The 19,529-nt window shown below is 37.7% G+C and overlaps 1 protein-coding gene and 1 long non-coding RNA gene across 3 annotated transcripts in view; one reads left to right on the top strand and one right to left on the bottom strand.

The window, feature by feature from the left end:
* The window catches only part of LOC120532676, a 50,316-nt gene extending 33,512 nt beyond the window's left edge, over positions 1–16,804 (bottom strand). Inside the window, exon 1 of the long non-coding RNA XR_005634340.1 lies at positions 16,740–16,804. This is a non-coding gene — a long non-coding RNA (uncharacterized LOC120532676). The remainder of the gene's footprint in view (positions 1–16,739) is intronic.
* mcc (MCC regulator of WNT signaling pathway) overlaps positions 1–19,529 on the top strand; it is a 570,331-nt gene that overhangs the window by 248,738 nt on the left and 302,064 nt on the right. The gene's annotated exons all lie outside the window — the stretch shown is intronic.

Raw genomic sequence — 19,529 nt, 5'->3', positions numbered from 1 at the left:
AAAAACAAAACAAAAAACAAATCTAAAGTGAAATGAAATGGAAGGCCAATACGAGAGACAATAATGGTGGTTGAGAGAACAACAAGGGCAAAACCAAAAGTACACGCAAGAAAAGAGCACAAAGATAAACTCTGAATACTTCAGAGATTTGGTATTCGCAGATCGTATAAGGATTTGCGCTCGTAGCCATCCTTTTATCTGCCATATTGGTTACACATGGGTCCCGATCTCAGAGGCTGCGCCCCTAGCAAAGCCTTTGAGGACCCAGAATCAAAACCAAAAATCTTGACATTTTCACTGTACCACCATTTTAGAGATATTGGGTGTGGGTTGCCATAACTATATTTCCCATGGGACACAGAAAGTAGAAGACGTCTGACGTCATTAACATGGCTGTACCAAGGTCGGCATGTACAATCTCGCATCACCAAATCTTAATATTTAGAGTATTCTTTATTGCAATTCTTTGGATGTGCTGGTGAACAGAAAATCTTGTTTTATCACTTGTTTAATTGACGCATGAGTCACATTTTGATGTTAATCCATCCATCCATCCATTTTCTAAACCCGTTTGTTTAAAGCTGTAAAGGAACAGGGCACTTCTTAAATTCTGCCAAATGTCAGTAGTACCTCAAGTTCACATTCACTGAAGTTTTGTTTTCTATTTTTGATCATAGTTTGAAACTAAAGACATCACTCAGAAACATGGCCAAATTAAAATGATTATTAGATCATAAATGTTCAAAATAAGGCATTTATTAAGCCAAACATTGTTACTGGTGGAAGGTGACGTGGAGTAGCTAAAAGCTTGTGCACAAGTGTGTATTTTTAAGATGACTAGAGATTTATAAAGGAACTTCGCATTGTAAGTGGCGTACATACGGTTTTCGAAATACAACTACTTTTGTGCATATGCTGTTTTTGCCTTTTAAGCAAAATTGTAGTGTAGAATCTAAGCAATGTTTTATGTATGATGCCCCCGAGTTCAATTCGTAGTCTAATAAGATTGGCTGTATGGAGTTGGCACACTTTCTCAATGTGTGCATAGATTTTCTTCAGGTTCTCTGGTTTCCCCTTATATTCCAAAAATATAAATGTTAGGTTAGTTTGTGATTCTAAACCTGCTTATTGTGAGTGTGTTGAAGATGCACTGTGAGAGCCTGATGACTCCTTTCCTGGAAAGTGTGTAGCCAGAAAGTTAAAGAAAGGATGTTTATTTTGGGAAAAGCAACTCTGTCCTTCACTTCTACACATTCCTTTTCTAACAGAAATTTTATTGCATTTCATGTTGCATTTTTTAAATAATTGTAGTAAACGCCTGTTGATTTTATACTGATCAACTGAGCTATTTTGTATTGAGTGGCTAGTCATTGTTCCAGCTAATATTTAATGCTAGCAGATGTTGACATTTAATGGCTCAATAAATGCAATGCCCCGAAACGTTGATCTTCATAAAAGATATAATTCTGTTTCACACATTCCAGGTCTTGAGCAGCTGCTTAAACTTAGTAAGCAGGAGAGCACTTGGTAGAATGTAGAAGATGGATCACTGATGATAAGGTCACCTCAGGGTTTGCACTCTCTGGTATGCTGCTCTGGCATTGCCCCTGTTATACAATGGTGGTGTCAGCTGTTCTTGGTGTTATTTCAGAGCTGCCTTTCGAACACGGTAGTAACACAGTGTAGGCTGTACACTTGTAGGTAGAGTTTCTCTCTGTTTGATGGTCATTCCTCATTTGTAATAACAGACTGCATCCTTTGTCAGGTGTTTTAAGGTTTTGTAACCCTCAATAAAAATTTTTGTATGATCAGTCCTCTTAAAACCTAGTTTATTTGATTGTATGTCAAACTTCAAGTTTCAAATTCCATCCTGAAATAAGAAAAGTGTTCTTGTAAAGCGGCAACCCTGGTTATAGTTTTAATTTGCAGCTTTGCCTTGCTGTAACTGGGAAAATAATGAAACCACCCATTGGTCAATATGCTGGACCAAATACTTTAGGGCTGCAGAGATCTAGGGCTCGTCCAAAACAGGACCTTAACCTAGAGATGGCACTTGTTCATTGCAAGGAATTTTTATTCACATCAGACCAGTTTAGATTCCTCCTTCAATCAAGCTACCATTCTCCTATCTGGGTGTAGGCTGAAACAAGAGTACCTGAAGAAAAACCCACAGAAACAACGAAGGGCTGAAAGTCAATAATTTTTTTTATTTTTATTTTAGCCATTAAGTTTCACTATTCTGTTCTGTCAATGGCCAGTCTGTGATGGTTGTCTTTGTACTGAGCATTTTGCTTGGCTTTTCTCTACTGGGCATTTCAAAGTTAGTGTGTTATGGTCAGGAATGTGTGAAATCTAAGAACCTCTCCTGCTACTCTGCACCTCTAGGACCATAATGCTTCTCTGTATTAAAGATAGCTGATAAAGGGTGTATAAGTGAATACAAACAAAAAGGAAAAAAATAAAGAGGTTCCCTTTGGTGAGCATAGTGAATTTAAGCAGTCCAGGGACACCACTGCTATCATGGATAATAATGATAACTCTTGTTGCTTGAAAACTTTGGTAACATTATAGTCGCTCATTTACTATTATGTAACAAGGTCTTAACTAAAGCTTCTTATGGTCTTCATAACATTTGTAAAATATCAGTACATTGGTTATTCATCTCTGTGCAGTGTGGTATATTGAGGTGATGGTAAAATGACTTGTTAATCTGAAGGATTCACAGGTCTTATACTAAATATGCAATATCAAGAGAAATGAGTCTCAGTTAAGCTACCTCAGACCACTCCAAAGTGAAGTTTTGTTAGAAGGTCACATTGCAGAGATGAATCAACAATTTACCGATGCCTTGTAAATGTTATGAAGACCCAAAGAAATGTATGTTAAGGTCTTGTTACATAATTGTAAATCAGTAATAGATGCACTTTTGCAGTACCTAAACTAAAGTAATACTAAAAAACTTTTTCTTCAGCTCAGCGAGTTAGATAGACTACAGTATATGCCAGATATGTGAGTGGGATAAGAGCACAACATGCAACGTTCAATCCCAGGTACATTAGAAGCTGATTTAAGTGCTAAAGGCAGATCCCATCATATTTGCAATTACTGTATATCAGAAGCAGTGAATTTTATTACCAAGGAATTAGTGGGCTAAAGTGTAACTGTATTGAATGTGTCAGCCTGTTACAGTGCATGGATAGGCATACAAGGCCAATTTCTGGTATGAGGGCGGTGGTCAATTTTTGTTTTGGCTCTATGCAGTGTATATATCTATATATGTAAAATCCAACGTCTGTCTGTGTGTCTGTCTGTATGTCTGTCCGCTTTTCACAAGAGAAATACTTAACGGATTTATATCTGGGTTTTTTTCTAGAATTTGCTTGAACATTCTAGTTTATTTTGCGACTACTCTCATTGCACTAAAAGGCATAGTTTGCTTGCAGGAGCAATATATTCAAGCTAATCCAAGGCAGAGGCTGCAGGCTGAGGGGAGGGGGATGCGTGATGTCAAGAGTAAGGAGCCGGGCTGGGCCCTCCTCACTGTCCTGTTTCACTTCTACGTGGGCGAAGCCACGAGGGACAGCTAGTATATATGTACAGTATAAATATATATATATAAATATATATAAAATGCATAAGCATCGTTGGAATTAGACATTCGGCCCTTTAAAGCTTTCCTTACCAAAGTTCATGCACAATCCACTAGAATCCAAACTGTTTCTTGCTTTTTACTTATTGCTCTCAGGCTTTTCTCTCTTTCCCTGTTACTAATTTCATTATCAATCAATCAATCAACATTTATTTATACAAAAAATGTAGCTCAAAGTGCTTTACAAAATGAAGAATAGAAAAATAGAAGACACAATAAAAAATAAACATAAGTCAACATTAATTAACATAGAATAAGTAAGGTCCAATGGCCTGGGTGGACAGAAAAAACAAAACAAAAAAAAACTCCAAAGGCTGGAGAGAAAAAAAAATAAAATCTGTAGGGGTTCCAGACCACGAGACCGCCCAGTCCCCTCTGGGCAATCTACCTAACATAAGTCAAACAGTCCTCTTTGTATTTAGGGTTTTCATGGAAGGACTTGATGATGATGGTCACGTAGACTTCTGGCTTTCAGTCCATCAATGTTGGTGCATCATGATGCTTTGAGTAGGTGGACCAAGTGGACCAAGTAGATATCACAGAGAGACCAGGGAGATACTGAATCACATGAACACAACCATCAAAAGCTTTATACAACCCAAACACTAAGCTGTTTCTACTGTGATAATCTAATGTGTTCAAAATTTGTAAGTAAGTAGCATGCAATATAATAAAACGTGGTTAAAATTTTATAGATTACATTTTTGTGAATGCAGAGCAGGTATAAGAAATATGACCTTATACGTCTTTTAAAATATATTCTATAAATGGTTCTCAGTGTAGGATATTGATTTCTTGAAAATGGTTATTTGCAGAAGGTTCACACAAGATACCGTATCAGAGGACTAGAATGTGGCATGATGTCAGACACTTTATTCAAGGCTTCCTAGACCAATGCAATCTTTTGCATCATGTTAGCGATTTTGACTCTCTAAACATTACATTTTAAAATTTAATAGATGAGACACCTGTAGCAGGATACTGTTTTTTGAACCAGCTCAGTCTTCAGCAAAGTCTTTTCCTATACACTGGTTGTGAAACTTAAAGATCTGGACTTGTGTAGCATTTAGCAATCAGCCACAACATTAAAACCACCTATAGGTGAAGTAAATATCATTGGTTATCTTGTTACAATGGCATCTGTCAAGGGGTGGGATATATTAGGCAGCAATTGAATAGTGAGTTCTTGAAGGTGATGTGGCAAGCATAATGATCTGAGTGACTTTGATAAGGGCCAAGATGATGGCTAGATGACTGGGTCAGAGCATCTCCATAACAGTGGGTCTTGTGAAATGTTCTCAGTATGCAGTGGTTAGAACCTACTAAAAGTGGTTCAGTAGTTTAAAAAGGACAACCAGTAATGGGTTTATGGGTGGCCAAGGTTCATTGATGCCCATAGTGAACAAACCAGAACAGGTACTGTTGCACAAATTGTTGAAAAATGTAATGCTGGCCATGTGAAAAACAGGTGTCAGAACACACAATGCATTTACAGCATCTGTGGTGCACATGCTGACCCCTGACCACCACCATAAGCACCTACATTGGGCATGTGAATGTCAGAACATGACCATGGAGCAGTGGAAGAAGGTAGCCTGGTGTGATGAATCACATTTTTTAAGATCATGTAAACTGCCAGGTGTGTGTGCATCATTTACCTCAGGAAAAGATAGCAGCAGGGTGCACTATGGGAAGAAGGAAAGCTATTGGAGGCAGTGCTGTGAGTAATGTTCTGGCATTCATGTTACTTTAATATGTACCTAAATTTTGTTGCAGACCATGCACGTCCCTTCGTGGCATCTGTATTCCCTGTTGGCCGTGGCCTCTTTCAACAGGATAATGCACTCTGCCACACATCAAAAATTGTTCTAGTATGTTTTAGGAAACATATCAAAGAGTTCTGGGTGTTGAATTGGCCTCCAGTTTCTCCAGATCTCATACCAATCGAGCAATGTGCGAGTTGTACTGGTAAAACAAGTCTGATCCATGGAGGCCCCACCTCTCAACTTACGAGACTAAAGAATCTGCTGCTAACATCTTGGTACCAGAAACCTCAGGACACGTTCAGAGGTCTTGTGGAGGCCTCAATAGGTCAGAGATGTTTTGGTGTGTAAAAGAATGAGTCTCAACACACTGGAAACGTTTGGGGCGGCCATCCCTATATTGCCCCTGGCTGCAAAAAGGGTTTAGAAATAAACATTGATATGCATGGATTCAGTTCCAAATTGAACTGATCTGGTGGTGGAGAAGATGGCAGTTTTAAATGGTGAGGCCGGATGTGATGTCATCTGAGACCGGAAACTGAAAGTGATGTCTTTCTTGGCACCAGAACCGGAAGTGATGCCATTCTTGCTGCTGAGAGTGACACCTTTCTTGGCTCAGGAATCAGAAGTGACATCATTCTTGGAACCGGAGCCGGAAGTGACGTTGTTGTTAAATCAGGCAGGTCTTCCCATATTTGACCTGCAGAGATAACAGAATAAGGTTTAGTGCAACCTGACCCCCCTCTCCTGGCAAATAATTACCTCCACTTGGTGCAGTCAGCTTCCTCCTAATCGCACGTGTGTGACATGTGTTATTAGGCAGGTGGTTTTAATGTTGTGGCTAATCAGTGTAAGCTCATAGCTTGATTCTTTCTGGACATTCCACTGTTGATTAGGATAGGCAATGAAGCCTTATCAAAACAGATTTATTTTAAACAGCAAAGTATGCCAAGATTGCCATCACAATACCAGACTGTACATGCTTTTAACCTATTTTGCTCATTCAAATATGTACAAATCACATCTTGAAATTTGCTGATGACACCACAGTTTTGTGTTTTAGCCATGGTATCCTCTGAAACCTGAGGTTCAAATGCTGTTCTAATGTCTATTTTGTTCATTTTTATGTTAACAGCATGGGCTAAAATGTTTTGTATGTGTCCAGGTATATCGTGCAATGTTCCCTGTGTTTTTGTGGGTGATTTCACCAAGTGGCAGGGCCACCTGTCTATCACAACATGGGAAAATCAACAGTCTCTTGTAGATAGATAGATAGATAGATAGATAGATAGATAGATAGATAGATAGATAGATAGATAGATAGATAGATAGGCATTTGTTCCAAGGGGAAAATTTGGCATTCATTGTGAATGCAGTGACATTGGTGAGCGCCTTTTTTGATTGCTCTGTGCTTTGTGACATTTACTGGATATTTTTGACCTTATGCTCTGTTTTTGACTTTGTATTCAGTATTTGTGATTGGAACTTGTTTGCCTGGGATTGATTTGCCTTTTCAGACACCCCCTGCTGTGCTTCACTGTCTTCAGAGCATTTTTATAGCAATAAATCTCTTTATTTATAAAGATACCACGTTGTGCTTTTCCTGACTAGCTGGGGTCTAATGGGCATTTTGAGGATTTTTGGAGCTCTTTGTGCTTGGGAACTCTTTAGTTAATAATACATAGTTTCATGGTACACAATACTGAACTTATTTTACTAATACAAAGTTTTTGAGCTTGTAGTCATTAAAACGAATAGAAAAAGAAAAAAGAATACTGGGACTTTAAATAGCAGATTGAATAGCTCCACAAATCCTGCAAGACAGATGGAAAGATTACCAGTAAAATAACTTGAATGTGGGCAAGTTCAAAAAATATGTTGACTTAATATTTTCTGATCCATTTAAATAAAAAGGATAATGTAAGAAATGCAATTATAGTACTTTTCAATGGAGAAAACATAAAGGGGCATAAAGCAATTGGCAGAGATGCTGAAAACATATTATGACCAATTTAATGCTTTTGTAATGCCAAAAGAGGTTAACATTAAATTGCTTTAAATACCATGAGAATGTAGTTGAAGTTAGCAAACAGGTCAGGAAATTGCAGAATATATCTGCATGTGAGAGGCTTTTCTTAGTAAAATATTGAGGATATACAGTTGTTCCAGTTAAAATTGTTTTTGAAATGTTTTTAATGTAAGTGAGAGAAAAGATATTGAATATTAGGCCTGTGCTAATGCAAGACTAGTCCTGGATCTGTACCAAAATGTGGACGTCCGCCTCTATACCAGCTTTCAGACCTCCGTTCTGGTAACAATACAGCTCTGATACAAATAATAGATAAATTCCAACCACACTCCCATTTTACTACAGCCTTTTTGGTGCACCGCACATTTTTATGGCCCATAAGGTCTCAATCGTGTCGACGTATGTGGTTTCTTCAAGTCTCTGGAACGTCTAAGCACAGGAGCAGGAGAGAGGCTTACCTGGAAAGCTTTTTTTTTCTTCCAGTACTGCAAATCACAAAATGCTACTACTGTGCCTTTTTAAATTTTGGGGTTTTCAGTACTTATACAGTACACAGTATACAGTGCAACTCTATGCTGGAGAAAGCAAAAGTGAAGCAAAACATGGCAGCTTAAGCAACCTTAATAAGCAAGTAGTGGATGAAGTGTCCAGACAAAGAATTATCATTCCTATTAATTTGATTTTCACCAGAGTAACATCAAGCTGAATGATTTTACTGGCTTGGGGAGTATTTCAAAATGGAGTTTATAAAGTATGATATGGTGATCATATCATACTTGACTACTTGGTTTAGCTTACCCTTTGCATGTACCAAATTTATTCAGTTACACTTTCTTGTAACAATACACTTTACAATCAGGTTTGCACAAAAATAATTTTGTCAGGTGTGTGATGCTTGCACTTTTGAGATGTACTGTATGTTTTTATCGTTACAGTATATGAAGACAATATCTGCCTAAAAACACTTGCATATTAATAATAGTTAATGGATAAGTCAAATTAAAAATGTAACCAACAAATGTTTCTTTAATTTTTATATCTTCCTGTCCTTTTTTGTAGTTGTCCTAACTTTAAGGCTATCTTTGTAAACTCAGTCTTATCAATTGAAGATTGATAACGCCTGTAAAACTGCCTTTGTTGTGTTGTTTTTAAGGTGCCTCACATTAATGATCAAACTTCATTATTGCTATTCTAGAATTATCCACTAATTATGGTAACAAGTTCTAACTGAAAATTGCATCCTGTTTCTGCGCATACTATTCAAATATGCATCGTATGTGTTTTCTGCACATTTGTCCAATTTTACTTTTTGTATTAATGAATGATCAACACAAATTTAGCGTTTGCTGATTTGTTTTAGTAATGTAATATCCTACTTTAGCAGCCCCGCTAACTGTTTATTTTCTCAGTTATTCATTTGTGTTTGCATATGATATCACTGGAGAGATGGGCATCATACTTCAGAGCAATATTAGCTGAGCCACATAAATGTCTGGCCAATGTGAAAGTTTTGCAGCACTAACTAAATATATTTAATTTTGGAATTAACATCTGAAGTAGTTCATCTGGTCACCATTGTAGAATACCAGGAGTACAGACATATTCATTTGATTTAAAGTTTGCCTCGATTTCGTCATGCTACAACCATGTTTGAACAGCCTGTGGGGAGTTTCCTCCAGATGCTTTATTTAGTTTTCCTCCCAAATCTTAAAGGAAGAGCAGATTAGATTATCTGATGGCTCTATATGAGTAGGCGTGGATGTTTGTGAACATGGCACCCCCTGTAAGATGGGCTCTTGCCCCACAACACTGAAGTAGATATGCCAGTCAGAATTTGGATAGATGGGTGGATGATTTCTGTCTATTCATTTATCAAGGCTATACAATAATTTCTCCATCATTTCAGCTCCTTCATGCAAATACATGATACAAGTTGAAGCAATTCAACTCATAGCAGATGGCATTCTCAAAGTGTGCATTAATCGTGTATTTTTATTTCTGAATTAAGTCCATAATGAATTAAAAGTGGCAAAAATGAAAGCCTTTTTTGCTTTGGAAATTAAGTTAAACCATGAGGGATTTTTATATAATACTCTCGATTCCTGCAGTCCCGTGCAGAAACTCAAGCCTCATAAAGAATGCAGATTGAGTTACGCTCAGTGACTAGGAGAAAATACTGATTTTGCAAACCAAAAAAAATATTTTTAAAGGATTTATTTGCCCTTATTATTATTTTTTACAGGTTTGTTTTGATGACATTTAAATATTTTACTATTATAGCTTTTTTTTTGGACACCATTTTGTGCTCCTATTGTACCTAGACATTGCCATCTGGTTTCATGATCAGGGTGCTTTGCTATGATGAGAGCACCAGCAGTGCAGTGCATGACATCAGTGGCCTTCTGCTTAAAATGACAGCAGCCAGTGCTATAAGAAATCCTCATTGGATCAAAGAAGTGTCCAAAAATGTTCATTTTTACATAGCTATGGAAATGGAATACTTTTTTGATATTATGCTCTCAGTTTAAAGGGCTTTAAAGGTAAGCCAAGATCTTCATTCTCTTCCAGTATGACTTTGTTTTTCTGCCAAATGGTAATGAAATGCACTTTAGGGGATTCTCTGTCCTAAGAACCTCACTAAAATGATATAATGTTGATTAAACACAAAATATCATGGAACAGGAATGCCTAGTAGGCAAAATGTTATCATTCACTGTGGAATTCACTTTTACTACTTTTTTATTCCTTATTTATTAAGCATGTGAATCACAATAAGTTGCAGTTTGTATACACACTTATTAATATATACTTCTACAGATATTTTTTAATCATTGTTGTGAGAAGTGAACTTGATAGAAACACTTTGCATAACAAAAATGTCTAATGTAATTCAACAGATAAAGGAAACTACAAGTTGTATATACAGTGCATGTCTTTATATACAGTATTTGTATCTTTATAATCCCATACATCAGTTCTTTTACTCATTCCAATTCAAGGGTAACAGGGAGCCATAGCCAGCAGAAGGGACCTAGCAGGATCTGGTAAAATAGGAGCCAATCCTATACAGCATGCCAGCCCATTACAGTACCCACCTACACTCCTTTAAAATGGGCCATTCTGAGGTCACAAATCAGCTTAATGTGGTAGGAAAGTCTGAGTACCCAAATTAAAAGCCCCAGACATGGGAAGTAAAATCCAAATGATACTGAGTGATCCAGGATCCTAACCTAGTTTCCTGGTAAAAGTGCTATCCAGTGTGCTACTGTGCAGTTATTTTTATTAATGAGTTTGAATTACATGTAGTTATTTCATTTATTGTATAGGTGATGATGATGGAGTAAACTTAAATTTCTTTCTGTAAATTACAAAGTAAGCATAACTTATAAAGCACTGTGGTAAAATTAAATAGAGAATTTATAGAGCTGCTGTGGTGGGCTGGTGCCCTTCCAGGGTTTGTTTCCTGCCTTGCACCCTGTGTTGGCTGGGATTGGCTCCAGCAGACCCCCGTGACCCTGTAGTTAGAATATAGCGGGTTGGATGGATGGGTGGATTTATAGAGCTGTTCAACTAGCAGCCTTTGGTTTGCTGGATTTGCTTTTAATCCATTTTGCAAAGCCACTGAAAGTCGTGTCTCCAATTGACTGACATGCATACAGTATGTGGTAGACAACTTATTTGCAATTTAAGTTTAATGTCTCTGTTGTCCTAAATACAAAGGTAAGGAAATTTTGGAAATTGTTATTTAAAAATATCAAAAGCTGTTCAAGGAAAAAGATTAATAGCATTTTGTGGTCTGTGGTGTGGACCACAAACATAAACCGCAGGCACCAGGATCTGTGGTTGGGTCTGTGGCTCTGACCATTGACATAACTTTGGTTTCCAATATGTGGTGAACACCATGGCATTGCTACATTGGATACATTCAGTTCCGTAACCTATGAATATCTTAAGCTAAAAGAAGGAAAGAAAGAAACACAACACTGCAGTCTATAATACTGTCGATCCCAATGAAAGTAAATCTTAGACTGTGGTTAATAGTAATTGTAACTGCATATCCTGGCCCCCTTGCACAGTTTGTGGTGTTCTACGGTGCAAAATAGTGTCTGATACTGGCTCTAAGATTGACAATGAACCATTTGTTCAAATGATCTGTTACAAAGATAAAAAGTGTGGTATAATTTCATTAAAGTCATTGTTAATGCAATGTGGCATGGCAAAAAGTGAACAAACATAATAGGAAAAACTTGATCATTGGGCATAATTCTAACAATCGTAGCACAGGCTCCGAATGGCTTAGAGACTCTGTGCTCCCCATAATTTGGTCAGCATGCTGGGACTCTCACCAACTCCAGAGGCTGGTTGTCATTTGTCAACTTTCCTTTCCCTATCTTTCCCATTTTCCATGACAATCTGATCAGATGGTGGCCCCCTGGTGACTACAGGGTCCTAGCCACTTGATTGCTTATGCCTTGACCCAGCTCTGACCTCAGGATGTCACAAAGCCCACATAATCAGAATATGCAGACTCTCATGACCTCTCAAATATTGATGCAAATAAAAAGCTTGGCCACACTTGGCTGTTGCCTGGAAGAAAATCTGCTTTGTTTCTCCTGGATCTGAGTCTTAACTCTCCATTCCAATACTTAGATTTCCCTAGAAAGGCTGAGGTGTGTAATCTTCAGTATTTTGCTCTACCTTTTAAAAATATGGACCAACTCCCCAGACTGCATAGCTCAAGTCACTGTTTTCAGTCAGGTATCTTTTAATGTTTGTTTGTGGCTTTATCACCTTATGGCTTTTTGCACAATAAACCAAATTCTATCCAATGAATCAGATATTGCTACCATTGAGATGCACATTTTACCCCATGTTTATGAGTTTCTCAAAGTACTCTGACTACCTGTTGATGATATCTATAGAGGACCTCCAACATTTCATCACATTTGTTGAGAAAAATCCAAGGCAATCCTTCCTTAGTCGTCTAATCATTTTCTAGAACTTAAACTCAGGCTAGCTTAAAGTCATTCTCCAGAGCCTGATCAAGCTGTTCCCCAATACCTCTCAGTCAAACCAAGAAAAATTGTTTTGTGCACAGTCGATTACAGAACTAATCAAAGAACCTTCACTGTAAGGCACAGTCCTTTTAAATACATAAAAGCAGGAAGTCTACAGCAGAGACACAAAACATGATTTACAGCATACCATGTGGTTCGTGCCCAGCTGTATACATGGAACAAACATCAAAAACACTCGCAGCACGTATACAGGAACATCGCAATGCTGTCAAAAGGAAGGACCCATGGTCTGTTATTTACATATACAAGTTCAACTGGGCACACATTTAAATTGGACTCAGAGCAAGTGAAATTCAAGACTAATACTAAAAGTGCCAAAGAACTGGCTGAAACGTAGCTATGCAATGAAAATACCATTAACAGACATTTGGACATGAACCCAGCATATGCAGACTTCAAAAGAACATGCAAATAATAAATAAGATTTTATGACCAACAACCTCCGAACCCCACCTCACCCCCCAGCCACATCCACCTACCCTCCCCTCCTTATTTGCAATATATTGCCTGGGATTCCTGCATGTCAAATCATTTTCCTCTGAGTAATAAAAAAAAAACTATTTTAAGATACATGATTCATTTTTCTCCCTTTGTGGATTTCCAGCTGCAAATATGTAAACCATATCACTGACATTTGCTTCCATCTTCTTATATAATACGCTACAGTGGCTGTCTGTTTGTCTGTCCAGGATTTTAAATCACCTATAGCTCGCAAACCGTTTAACCTATTGACCTGAAATTTAGTACACATATACTACGTGACATCTACTATCCACTTTCGGAGTGATGATTGACATCCAAGGTTATTCCTCTTTTTATTTTTATGTTATTTTAATTAAAATTTTATTTTATTGTAGAATCAACTCTTGGCAGCATACAGACGCTGTTCTCGTCCCTACCACCTTCTTCATCACTTTCCCTACCTCTTTATTTTTTAATTAATTCTTGAGGCAGATTGAACACTTAAGTGCCAGCTTAAGTGAAAAATTAAGGAAAATGTACTAATTAATGGCAACAAAAACAACTGAAATCAGTTTTAACGCAAAAAGACACCGACGAAAGAAGCTCTGCTTTTCCTCCCGTGTAGCGCTGCCAGCTGCACGCTCTTACGCTTATATCTGCAAGTTGTCTCTCTGTCAAACAGTAAATCTATGGCAAAGAAACACAGCTGCCCTTCAGAAACTCCCTTTTAAACAGGTTTTAATGAGAAACAAACACACTCTTACCCATCTCTTTGCAGGATCATCTGCAGGCCAGCAGGATTTCTGTGCAACATGCTTCTCACACAAGGTTTATAACATTTAAAAGACTGAAACCCGGCCAACCTAATGGCTTACTCTTCTGTCCTCTCTCCCTCACTCAGACTGCGTCTGCTCCATTCACTGCTTCTGAACCTTTGAACCTACTTGATAAGGAGGACTTTGTGTTCTTTTGACCTGGAGAGGGGAGCTGGGCCGCCATGTTTGACAGCTGCACCCTGTGTGCTTTTCTGCTGTTGAGAAACCCCTTCTGAATACGATCTTGTGTTTGTGCCTGCCGGTTCAACAATAAAGATTTTTTACCTTGGAAACCTGATCCCTTTTCCAGTCTCCTGTGCAACTTTGTGACTCAAGCTTGACAAGATATGTGGTTCCAAATTGACCTCAACTGACTTCCTACCTCTCAGTTTCAGTTTTTATTTCAAATATCATCTAAAATGTTTCTTTGCATCCAGATAGGTGTAAGTGACATCAACATGGTCATTTCTGTGTGAAGTTGTCCTTGAGTGTGATACGAATATTGCACCAGAAACTGTTTAATACTACCTCTTTGTGGTATTACGCCAACTAATTCTTGTATTTTTTCGGCCTTCACTGTCCATCTTCCATTTAACTTCACTTACAGTGAAACTTAATTATCATGGCCTTTGGTAGATTCTCACTTAATGAAAATTCAATCATGTTGTCACTAAAGTCCTCTCAAGAAAGTAATGAATTGGGAAGAGAGTGGCTAACCCTCGTTTTCTGGCTGCTTTTATACAGATGACCTCAATCATGAACAACATTATTATGGCTCAAATCACTCTCTAATCCAGAGGTTATATAATGACAAGAGTGTAGCAGACTGCTCTTGATGTTCCAGGACACTGTACGCTTTTCAGTAATGACAAGGCCAGAGGCTTCCCCCTAGGGGCAATTATACTCCATGTCACTAATGTATCCTTAAGTACAGTGGCAGCTGGTAACAGACAAAATGAAAATGTGGAATGTGACATTAACATTATCATTTTAAGAAAATAGAGTCAGATGTGTTTGCATGTCATTCAGGGATCAGTAAAACTGTTCATTATAAGAGTGCTGACAGCAGTTTGTTTGAAGAGCTGTTTAGATGCATCAAAGGACAGGCTTTGCCATTTTCTTTTCAGAAGAAAAATGTAATTATTTAGTTTAACAGCAGTTGAACTAGGTTGGAAAGTATACTGTACGTTATACAGTTTGTGACTGCATTATTCTAACTGCTGTGTTTATACCCCTAAGCAGAAGTAATCAAATAATATAATCAAGTTGTTCTTTGAAGCACTTACTGTATATACCTCTAACCAAATGAGAGAACTCTATTAGTAGCTGTAATGAGTCAACCTATTCACCAAATTTAGCTTAAATATTATTTCTGTCTCTTAAGCTTATTCCAATGAATTCTTCTAATTAAGATATCTTTAATATCCAGTTCATTACATATAAATCAAGATTAATATGGTAAACTATTTCTTCACGGGGAGAAAAATAAGGAAGAAAGTGTTTTTGTAATTTCATTCACTCATACATTTTCAAAACATGTATGGTCCATTATTGAGTTGTGGGGAGTATTCTGAGACATATTATGTGTCTGAGCATTATTGTGAGAAATAAGGGATAACCAGGAGATAGCTAACAAAGACAGAATGTAGTCATGACTGGTAAAGGGTCAAAACTGGAAAAAGCAAAATAGAATTGAACAACCAGAAATCAAAAGTCAAAAGAAACACAATGTTAATTCAGAAAAACAAACCCAACGCTATGCCTTAGAAAAAAATATAACTATACTGAGGGATAATGCTTCATAATGTTCCTTTCGTGATGTCACCAAAGTGACAATCGTGGTCATGGCTTTCAAATTTTGAAGTGTAATCAAAGGAAAACAAGATGGTATTAAAAATAAAATAATGTCAGTCCAAGTCAAAATGAAATAGAAATCACACCGTAGAAAATTACCAAATACACAAAAACACACATTTTAAAATGTGTGAATATAACAGGGAGGTTTCTATCCTGGCAGCAATGTGTTGAAATAAAAGAAGCTTCTTATTGGTTCACATCCAAATCATTCTTCTCTCCCTCTTTGTCTCTCTTTTGGAAAGTTTTTGAGTGATTGGATTTTTATGGGGTATATATTGTGACCACATGGGGGCACTCCAGCCACCCAAACCCAACACAAGCAAACACCAGGCACAAGTTCAAGCACAACACACCTTATTTTCGGTGTGAATGCTTCCCAAACCATTTCCACAAGCAGCACAGTACAATGTGTACAGTATACGGCACTTTATTTTCTTCTTTCTACCTCTTTCTATCTCCACTCCTCCTCTGGCACGCATTGTCCTCTTCCTCCTCTTCCTCCTGACTCTGGCTTCCCAAGTGAAGTGAGGCGACTCCTTTTAAGTATTGCAGGTGGCTCATTAGGGAGGTATGGAATCACTTCCAGGTGTTACAGAAGCCCCAAGTAGGGCTCTGCATCTCCCCATGGTGGCACTCATGGAACCCTACAGGGTCGGGCTGGAATTTGAGGTGCCGCTGCAACTCAGGGAGGCTGCCATCTAGCACTCCAGGGGCAGGCAGTGTCCTGTACACATTTGCTTCCCTGGTCCAGTCAATATATCAGTCTCCTGGCTGGGCAAAGTCCCCGGCTATCCGTCACAATATATATATATGTATGTGTTTGTACGGAATAAAAGCACACAATTGGCTTCAAAGAACTGAGCCACAAATGGCATTACCCTATGTAATATTCTTGTTCAAAGGTTAGGCTGTTGATCCCTAAGTTCACATAGGCTTTAAAGCCTGGCAGGTTTTGAAATATGCATCATAAAGAGCACCACTGTGTCCTAACTGTCGCTTGGTCTCAACTAATGCTGCTCTTTTGTCGGATGGAGATTATGCGGCCAAGGGAACAGAAGAGACAGGTTGGCAGATGTACTTACTTACCAGGCCTCAGGTTGCTCTGAGTCTACCAGGCTGGAAAAAGAACAATGTTCTACTGCACTATACTGTATGGATGAAATTCTTCTCTTAGTCAATCCTGGCATCAGATTAAATTCTTCCTATGGAGATTAAAAAAAAATCATTTGGTGGTACTGGTATGCTAAAAAATATAGTAACACGCAAATTTGTACTTGCAAAAGGAAAAGACAAGTGTGATTTTCTGCCATTCAATTAGCGTCTTAAAGGAAATTTATCTGTGTAGAAACTTGTATGTGAACTGCATGTAATAATTGTTACAAATATTACTCCGGATTATTTGCAGTTCACTGTGATTGGTGAGTCATCATAAACAGGGAGATAGAACAGGAAGATGCTGTCTTGTGCTGTGTTTGCTTGGTGGCTGCAGCACAAGTGAGTGAGTTGTAGAGAATGAAGTTGAAAAGTGGGGTGAAGCATTCACTTCTGTTGTACTGCTCTTATAGCATGTCAATCCTCTTGAATCCCGTTTGCAAGCTATGTATCTCACTTTAAATCTTTTTTTAAAATAAGTGAACTCATTGTTTCTAAAACTATCTAGGGGTTGTGTTGATAGATCTAAAAAGAAATTAGGGTGTTGCCAGCTAGAAAAAATATATGTCATTAAGTTTTGCTCCCCTTTCAAAAGCCACTTAGGTCCAAACTTCATCTTACTTATCTTATGAGCACAACCTACTCCTTCACATGGCTTCAATAGCCCTTTTTACTCAGTGGATCACAATATTTCCATTTTGCTTTTATATTCTGTCCTAATTGAGTCCAAGAACAACACTTCAATAACAGCACTTCTTCTGTTGGTGATGGGTTGCACTCTTAACAATCTGCTTCTCCTTGTGCTGTCATGAAGACCCATAGATAGACACATTTTCCAGTCAAGCCTCTTGTGAGTATAAAGGAAAATGTCTTTCACTTAAGAATTTAAAAGGGGTCACATTTTTCCACATACATCTTCATTTATGTTTGATAGTGGAAATGAAGTAAAAAACTATTTAAAATATACTAAGTATAATGTTATAGTACTGTGTAAACACGTCTAAAGCTTTTCAATATTTGTCATAATTACTCAGTATGTTATATGTATAATTTCATTTATCTTAAATAATTGTAGTGAAAGTTTATTGAAACACATTAAAATATAGAAAAGAAAATTAGCATTCTGAAGTTAAAAATACAGATTAATAGTAATTCATGCAACATAAACGTCTATCTGGAAAATAGATTTGATACATTTTAAGCGAAATTCATGCAGTATATCACAATGGGTGAATGCTCCCATTAATATAGATAATTTGTTCAAAAATAATAATAATAATAATAATTAATAATAATTCTTTGCATTTATATAGCGCTTTTCTCACTACTCAAAGCGCTCAGCAATTGCAGGTTAAGGGCCTTACTCAAGGACCCAACAGAGCAGAGTCCCTATTGGCATTTACAGGATTCAAACCGGCAACTTTCCGATTGCCAGTGCAGATCCCTAGCCTCAGAGCTAAAGCTAAAAACATGCTATTTGAGAAACACTAGAGCATGTGTGTGTTACCAGTCTCAAGCCTAGGGGAACCTGGGCCAGGTACAAGCCACTGTTACTGCAGGATGTAGCCACAAGCATACAAGAAGCAGGCAGCAGTTAGGAATCCCTGACCAGACTTAACTTTATTCTGACTTTTCCAGAGGTATACAAGCACTTCAATCTCTGCCTAGCTAAACATTTCAATGGGTTAAACAATGGTACATACCAATTGCCTTTGCTTAGCAATAGTGTAAGCACATTTTCATTGGTTAAACAATAATATTGTTGCCAATTATCTTAAAGTACATGTACCGCTGTATGCTGATTAGAGACTAATGTCCCCAGAACACGTTAATTTTCAAACCAAGTAAATACAAACATTTTCAAAGAAAGGAAGGCAGATCTGTTATCACACTGCTGTAAGTTGATGAGATATCAATCAGAGCAGTTTGATCTTCGAAGCAGGCAACTCTTTTCCGAGACAGGTAAACATCAATGTCCTGTAGACAGCTATCAACAATAACCTATAACAGAATTATTTGCCATTTCACTTATCGTCCCAGTCACAAACAAAGCCCTTCACCTTTTGGCTTTAACATTTTTTCCTAAAAGCAAAACACATAAATGTCTTTTTTTATGTAACACTAATGTGAATATGTCCATCCACCAAATTTGTAGACTCACAGCCTCTCATTTAAGACAGGAACCACCTCAGAACTGTCTAACATCCCATCATGGTCATTCACACCAATGACATAAGCAGCAACAGCTTTGGGGATATGAAAAAAAAACACGAGGAGAACACTGGCAACTGAGCTCTGTAAGACAGCCAAACTTACCATTGCCACACTATGCCTTCTTATTTCTGAATAATAAATATAAATAAAATGACTATCAACACCTTTATCTTTATCCAGTAAGCGATTTTGCATTTCCAGCATTTCAATGCTATAAATAGCAAATCTTTAGGTAAAGGTCTTTGGCTGCTATATCATAGGACAGTTTAATTTAAAATCATTCCTCCAAGGCATTTGCCATAACAGGTGAAGGTAATGGTTAATAAATTGCTTCAGTGGACCTTGACTACAAAACAACCAGATCTCCTCTAAATGAGAAATCACCCTGATGTTAGCCCTCCTTACCCCTACCTTCAGAATTGTAGTAATACTTCTACCTTACTGCTGCAGGGTGCTCATACTGCCGCATGAGTCAACATAAAACATCTTTGGTCTCGGCTTATTTAGTCC

Source organism: Polypterus senegalus, chromosome 7 (genome assembly GCF_016835505.1).
Source record: "Polypterus senegalus isolate Bchr_013 chromosome 7, ASM1683550v1, whole genome shotgun sequence".
NCBI classification, from domain to species: Eukaryota; Metazoa; Chordata; class Cladistia; order Polypteriformes; family Polypteridae; genus Polypterus; species Polypterus senegalus.
Note: the sequence above shows the minus strand (reverse complement) of the source record. Positions and strands in the feature narration are given on the sequence as shown.